The sequence below is a fragment of the Triticum urartu genome, chromosome 1A (assembly GCF_056163025.1).
Source record: "Triticum urartu cultivar PI428250 chromosome 1A, HENAU_Tu73, whole genome shotgun sequence".
In the NCBI taxonomy this organism is placed as follows: domain Eukaryota; kingdom Viridiplantae; phylum Streptophyta; class Magnoliopsida; order Poales; family Poaceae; genus Triticum; species Triticum urartu.
This window is the reverse complement of record NC_141873.1, coordinates 381,518,460-381,526,574: the sequence shown is the minus strand read 5'-3', so window position 1 is coordinate 381,526,574 and position 8,115 is coordinate 381,518,460. Positions and strand designations below refer to the sequence as shown.

The 8,115-nt window shown below is 41.7% G+C and overlaps 1 long non-coding RNA gene across 1 annotated transcript; it reads left to right on the top strand.

The window, feature by feature from the left end:
- Positions 1-404: 404 nt before the first annotated feature.
- On the top strand, positions 405-991 carry LOC147991332 (uncharacterized). Its single transcript, XR_015613697.1, has 2 exons — positions 405-601; positions 767-991. It is a non-coding gene; the product is annotated as an uncharacterized LOC147991332 (long non-coding RNA).
- The last annotated feature ends 7,124 nt before the right edge of the window (positions 992-8,115 follow it).

Genomic DNA, 8,115 nt, shown 5'->3' with positions numbered 1-8,115 from the left:
TGCATTCGTCATGTGCCAAGTGTTATTGAAAAAAGTATGTTGTCCCATTAAACGATTGATGTGATAGCTAAAATATTCATATTGATGATATTGTACTTATTTTATTTTACCCCACATTGATACACAAAATATTGAATTGATGTACAATATTAATCCATTTATCTCACTAAAGATATTATCGATACATAGGGCATTTGATTTACCTATCAAAACTAATGTGTTTAATTGATACAGAAAGATTTTCTACAAATGATGTTGTATAATTGTACACAACTAATGCATTCTACATGTGTGAGGTGCTATTAACACACAATATATTATATTACCCCATTTAATTATTGATTTGGCAGCCAATATTTTGATATAGAAGATACTAGATTTATTTTCAAATAAATACTCGAAAAATGCATCAATAGGCACCTATATAAACACCATCAAAGTGAACTTTGAAACACACCGCATATTAGCACAACAATTGAGCATAGAAGTCACTTGGTGGCCTCACCAAATGGCAACCTTCAAGATGAATCTTGGTCCCTTCTTTTTGGTGGCTCTCATGGTACTGGCTACTATTGTGTCCCCATGCCATGCAAACAATGAGGTTATGCTATATAGCTTCCTTTCTGAATCCCCAAAATGGAACTTTATTTTCAATATATAATGTTCAACTCTCCATAAAAATTGTCTATATATTGTTATGCTAAACAAAATATGACAAATTTCATACCATGTTATAGGGCTAACGACGTGTGTTCATTTTGTGCAGATACATGCAGATGCAATACCACTACCTGAAAGTTGCTATCCAATGAAGTTTCCTAAATGCACTAACAAGGCATGCTACAAGTATTGCATAAACCCTGGAGGCTACTGCAAAGATGTTGATTATTGTTGTTGCCCTATGGACTAAACACCACTCAACCCCCGAGATGAAACTTTTGGGTTGTCGTTTTTAACCTATGAATAAAGAAAGCTTGCTATTTTATTTTCATTATTGAAATAGATAGACTTGCTCATGAATTGGACGTATAACCTCCCTAAATTCAACATATGAAATAGAAGATAAATGAAGGCACCATGAACATGCACCATTTTGTAAACCTTGTCGAAAATGAATTTCTTAAGAAAACATAAATACTCTCCATATAAATTGTTAAAATATCCAATTAAATCTCACGAACATCACTCCCCTCCTCCTTGGCAAGATTTTTAAAGGGAATTCTCTACTCTTCCCATTCATCGGGTTGAGATTAACTTCCATAAAAGCACTCTGGTGCCTATTGGAGTAGAGCACAATACATCTATATAGATTGCTGAGGTCATGTGCTGCCCCTGCCAACTTTTTCATGCACCTACCTGGGACTGCCGCTGTCAATAAACAAGATTTCCCTTGGACTAATGATGCCAATTACCTAGCGTGTTGACAAAAGGTTATCAGAGAGGCATGCGACCTTTCGTTCCTGGGGATGGCACGTCATCATGATCAACTCCATTTTGGCTGCCATACCAAACTACTGCATGGCCTGTTTTCTTAGGCCCAAGGAATCCCTTGAGATGCAAAATAGACCGATGAGAGCTTTCCTCTGGCAAGTCACACACTATGCCCATGTAGGCCACTGCTGTAACAGCCCGAGACAAACATTCCACATGCCTTCCATATATATAGGGTCGCGCTATTCGTCATCCTGGGTGAGGAATAATTATTCTTCACCCCTCTCTATTTTGACATCAATGCACCGTATTTTTATGTTTCGTAAATTTTGTTTTATTTCATACATAAAAAGAGAACGTAAGAAAATATGTACTCGCCGTAAAAAATATTTTATGTTACGTAAAATTATGAATGTAAAAACATAGTGTAAAACATACATAAAATGTGATTTTTCTTTTCTTATAACCTATATTTTTATTTTTTAAACGAAATTTTACATATTGAATCAATCTACACGTAAATATTTATATTCTAAACGTAATTTATTTAGAAAGCGATCGTAAAATTACCTCGGGTGAAGAATAACTTATTCTGCACCCTGGGTGATGAATAGTAACACTATATATATAATTAGTAGATAGACCATATATATATATATATTTGTTGCATTCATCATCGCATCATTCGCATTGGATCAGCACACCGTCGCTGTCATTTAAAAAAAAACTTGCATCCGTTGGTAGTTGCCACTTCTTTCCGTTGTCTTTGTTAACCGTTCTAGGACCAACCACACACTTGCACATGCCATGTGACATCGCTAAAGAATCATTTTCCATGTGGGAGTAAAACATTCTCAGAATGGGTTTAAAGTTGGCGTGCGATCTTATTACATTTTAGGTAGATTGGCTGTCAAATTTCCTCGCATTCAGAGGTCGTATGATACCCCAATAGTAAAACTATAGTGGCACTATTGCCGGTTTAATCATTAGATGTATTAGCAAATAAAAAATTGTTGTTGGGCCATTCTCTTCCCTCTCACCTCAGCCCAAGGCTTCTCCACACAACCATTCACTACAAAAAAGACACATTTGTGACATTTTGGACCGAATGAATTTTTTCCTGTCATGGTGATGACACATCTATGGCATTAATTGTGAAAAAAAACACGTATCATCATAGATGTGGTGGGCTCCACTTTTATGACAAAAAACATGACAGAAAATGGGATTTTCGTCTTGGGTGGGCCGGAGATGCAGCTGCATGACATTCTTTGGGCCGTCCAAGACAAAAATATCATCATAGATGTCGGGGATATACCCCGCGGCGTAACCCGTCTGGACTTGGCGACTCACTAAGTGACCCGCCCGAGCCTAGTGACTCATGGGTGACCCAGCGAGCGGGTCAGAGGAACGACAAGACCCAGTGGCCCAGAAGGCGGTTTATGGAAGGCCGGTTCATGTTATGGTGGGCCTGTTTATGAGGAAAACACAAGGAATATTCCCCTAAAAAGGAAGCAAGACTAGGACTCCACTTGTAATAGAGTAATCCTAATCCAACTAGGACTAGTCATGCAAACCGCCCCTTCAACATATATTCGGAGGGGTAGGGCTCCCCAAAGAGGGACAAGCAAGAAGAAACAATCTCTAGGGCTAGACACAAAGAGCTAGTTTACTGGCGACTCCCTCATAAGCATAATGAGACCTAGCCACAAACAGCATGTAGGGTTATTACCGGATGATGTTTCCCGGGGCCCGAAGCTGTCTTGATCCTTGTCTTGTGTGCTGATTCACCACGCGTCTCTCGATTCCGACCAACCCCTTCAAGCTACCACATAGATGCATTGGCCTCACGACTAAGTCCTCACACTAGGACATCTGTCGTGACAAATCCACGACAGTTGGCGCCCACCATGGGGCTATGCGCATGATGGTGTTGAGTTCTTGGAGGGATTTCTTAACGGATCAAGAATCTCGCAATGTGTTGGATAAAAAGAGCTGGGATGAAACAATCATGCAGAATAACCCGGCGTGGGATAACCTCGGGTAGAGCCGGCCAGTTCATCGTTAGGAGATCAGAATCGTCATCAACCTTTGATCAGATAGTACAATATTTGAGTCTGAAGAGAAGTCAATCGCTGTTGATATGGGCAAGCAATCCAATCCCAAATCGCCGACAACAACGTTTTTCCGCTGCTGTTTTGTTTCGCCGACACATGAACTTGCTGAAATTAGCCTGGTCATGTCCATGTTGAAAGCAAACAGTCCATGGGAGCTGACCAAAATTAGAAGAAAAGCAGATAGTGCATGGAAGTTAATCAATGTCAGATGAAAGTATTGTTTTTAGCCTAGCAGGAGCGCCGGAACGGAGAAAGACATAGTAGTACTTCTTAATCATGAGACAATTGGAGGCTTAATCCGTTCTGTGCATAAAGACAAAAAAGTACTACTCCAGTGATCAGATCAAGAAACGAAGAAGATTAGATTGGTAAAAAGGACAACAACCGGGAACCGGATTGTATTTCTGTTTTCAAGCCGCCGTGGCCGAATTAGCTGCCGCGCCGTGCTGCCGGTCTCTGCCACGACTGAGCCGTTAAACTGCCCTCGTTGTGAGCAGTCTCACCTTCGCTGTAAACTGGCCTGGGCCCTACTGTCGCTGCTGCTGTACATTAAATCGACACACGCTGGGTCACCTCTGCTTTCGTGAACCCCACGCTAAGCGGTCTGTCACTATCATCGACCCGTCGGTGCTGCTGCGGTCCAGGAGCAGTGTGCTACTGTAAAGTGGATCAGGTGATACCCATTCGAATTTATTTTATTAACACATATTGTTTTTATCAAAGAACAGTTACTTGGTCTATAATATTATTCTGCAGGACCATTATTCCTTAAAAAATGTCGCAAACGGGGCGCGAGCAAATATTGTTTTTGCACTAGCGCTCCTCCTGCACTAGTGGACACCCCCGCTACATCGAACACACGCGACCGATTCATTAATTCACCATTACAAAGGAGACCATCAAGTAGTAGGTCGCCTCTGCTGTGTTGAGCCGCCGGAGATGCTAGTCTGTCTGAACCGCCCGGACTATATTGAGTCGCTGGTCTGCCTGAGCCGCCTTTGTCGTGATAAACGGGTTATTGATCGTCTGAACGAATCCGATGATATCTCTCTAAAATATATTTTCTTAGCACATGTTGTTTTTTGTCAAAGAGCAATTACTTTGATTTGTATATTTTTGTATACAGGATAATTATTCACTACAAATGTGGTTTCTACCATGGGTATGGAGCACAGGCTGATAATGTCCTGCGATAGTCCATGACATATTACTCGATGAATGGACACACAAGCTGCCGCTTTTGCGGCCCGGTCTACATCGACTTGCCGGGATCGCATTTGCTTGATGTTTAATGGATTTGCGCAAGTCGCCGCCTCTGTGGCTCAGTCTACAACAACAACACTGCGGCCGGCTCACCTGTCTGCGCCGGTTTACAACACCGCAGACAACTCACCCGTCCGTTCCGACGGCCGATTTTCCAGCCCGTGCTGGCTTACAATGCTGCGGCCGACTCATCTGTCCATGCCGCCTCTGATGCTGCGGTCGCCTTTTCCGTCCGTCTCTTGCGGCCTGGTCTACATCAACACACTAGGATGCACCTATCTGCATGAGCTGTTTATTAGTATGAGCAAGTCACTACTTGGGTAGCCCGGTTTTCTTCCAACAAATTGGAGGCAAAGTATCATCAGCCACCGTCTGCACTGGATTGCTAAATGAGCAGGCGCACAAAGTCACCGCCACTACAGTTTGGTTAACTTCAAATAGCCAGTTGGAAAGAACCATTGGCCGAGTTGTTGACACGGCTCATACGGGATTGTTTATAACTTGCCATAGTCACCTCAACCTTCTGTGGATTTACATCGCGTTATCAAACTGATGATATATACATTCTTCTATGGTCAAAGTATGGAGAATGTCAAGTCAACTCCTTGAGTCATCTTAAAACTCGGGGGCTACGATGATATGTCTCAGCAAGTCTTGCCAGTTTCAGCAAATTCAAGTGCCCCAGGATGTTGAAGGGAAAGATAACCCGGTCCCGGAGGCTACTGTTATATTGATGAAAATTTAAAGGCCGTCAGAAATATTCCGGTTCACAATGATGCTTCCGGTTTATAGTCCAGTTTAAGGGAAATCCTGTTTCCCACACAGCGCTGAAGCCCTCAGTATCTGGTTCAAATCCGCTTTAAGAGGAAACTATCTCTTGCAAAGCTCTAATGCTCTCAATATCCAGTTCAAAATCCTGGTTCAAGAAGAATTTATCTCTTGCAAAAAATTAAAGGTTGCCGAAGAGGAACTGCTGCCATGATGCGCGGTTCAAACATGGGTATCCTGCCTTATTGGCTTATCATATTATTAATCATGTGGGGGCTTCTGTTTATAAAGCGAAGTTTTGTTTACCCATTGATCTGGCTTATAAAGCCATATAAAAAATCACTTGGGGGCTTGTTCGTATTCGAACCATAGCTACACCTCTTGACCGGCGCAAGGCCACCAGGGAAATCACTTGGGGGCTTGGTCGTATTCGAACCATAGCTACACCTCTTGATCGATGTAAGGCCACCAGGGAAATCACTTGGGGGACAGATTGAGTGTTGCAAAAGCACAACTCAAACATAGGCACCCACTAAGCACAACTCAAAATATTGCTCGGGGGCTCTTTGCTTCTCAAAGAACAAAGAGTATACACCCTTGTAATAGGCTATCAAGCCAGGCTTGGAAACCAGGTGTATTCACCTAAAACCCCGGGTTATCCTGCCTTCTTTAAGTAAGCCACTCCGTCTAGGTAATCCTGGTACGACCCGCTGAACGTTTGGCAACTCAATCTTATAGAGACCTTGAACTTGTCAAAGTTAAAATGACGATTGGTTAACGTGAGGTCCATCTTAAAAGGCTTTGTAAAATGGTTTAACTCAGTGGGCTGGCAGCCCATGAAAAGCCTCGATTTTGGGCTCCGCAGCCCATGAAAAGCCTTGCACTTCCCATGATTTTATTTGACAAATTTTCTCTTTTTGAGGTTTACAACACTTTATGATAAACCGGTGTTTATTAACCCGGCCTGGCTTTCGACTATAAGTCGCCAGTATGATGATAAATTATACAGTGTTTATTAAACCAACCTGGCCTGGGACTATAAGTCGCCAGTATATATTTGGATTGCGCCATTGGAATTATGCGCTCATAAATCATTGGATTATATTATTCAAATCTTCAAACAGCCAATATGACTGGATTTTATTATGGTTATCAATAACCAGTATTATGATTAAGGTTTTCAAAGTCGCTTTAGCGCAATGGCTATTATATTATCAATGGATATGATTTATTCTACAATTGAAGGAATAGTCCCGAGTCACTGCAGGCTTATGACCCGGCATTTGGGGGCTACATTATTCAAGTTGAGATTACATCAAATAGGCAAGTCTCATGTCACTTCAAGCATGCACCATGACACTTGCGGGATAATGCAAAGTCATTTTTTGCTCACCTTATTGAAGACGCAACTCGTCACAGTGTAATGAGCCGGCCCTTGGGGGCTACCAATTGCTTCTGTCAAAAAAATTAAGGTACACAAACTTTAATCCATTATATTGAAAGGTTTATTGCTCAGTTGGTAACGCACAAAGCTATTAACCTTGTGGACGTGGGTTCAAGCCCCATGATGGGGGTTACATCATATGATGTTATTTTCAATGAAGTATATATAAAGTCCCATCTCAATATTATCTTACTGAGCCGACCCTTGGGGGCTACATGTTGCTGTTCAAATCTACATGATTAGATTTATAAAGTCCCTGCTCATTATTACATAATGACCCGACCCTTGGGGGATACACTGGTTGAAGCTTTTTGAGCATCAGGCAATTAAAAGTCCCAGGTTCCTGCAAGCATGACAACCCGGCACTTGGGGGCTACATAATATGGAATATTCAGTTGTGACTAGTGACTGATATGAACAATCTGGATTCTTCAAGGTTGCAACATTTATATTGAAACAAGTCTTAAGCTATCACTATGTTCTCCTCTTTGGACTTGGGGGCTATAGGTAATATGCATATAAAGGAGGAACATCTTCAAATTCTCAGTTTTGGACAAATCAGGAAGATTAATTGTGTGACCCGGCGTTGACAACAATCATAACCCGGCGTCTATAAACGGTCATGACCCGGGATCATCAGTTTTTATAACCCGACAATTTTGGCAATGATAAACCAGCAAGTTCTACATTTTCAAACCGGCTGATATCAGTTGAATATTTGAAGACAAATATTTTTGTCAAATCAGAGCATTGAAGGCTGATTCAAATGGATTCTTTATTTACAAAATATCTTCTGCAAGCAAATTCATTATGAAGCTGGTCTATTGACTCGGATTTTTTAGAAGGAAGAAATGACAAGGACTTAAGGATGATGAAGTGCTGGTTTATAACAATATTTAAACCGGAGCACAACCCGACAAATTTGTTTGTGTGTTTATGTTGCAGATTAGTTTAACATGGATGAATCCTAATTAAACTGGGGCTAATGTCGGGGATATACCCCGCGGCGTAACCCGGCCGGAAGTATAACCCGATCGGACTTGGTGACTCACTAAGTGACCCGTCCGAGCCTGGTGACTCATGGGTGACCCG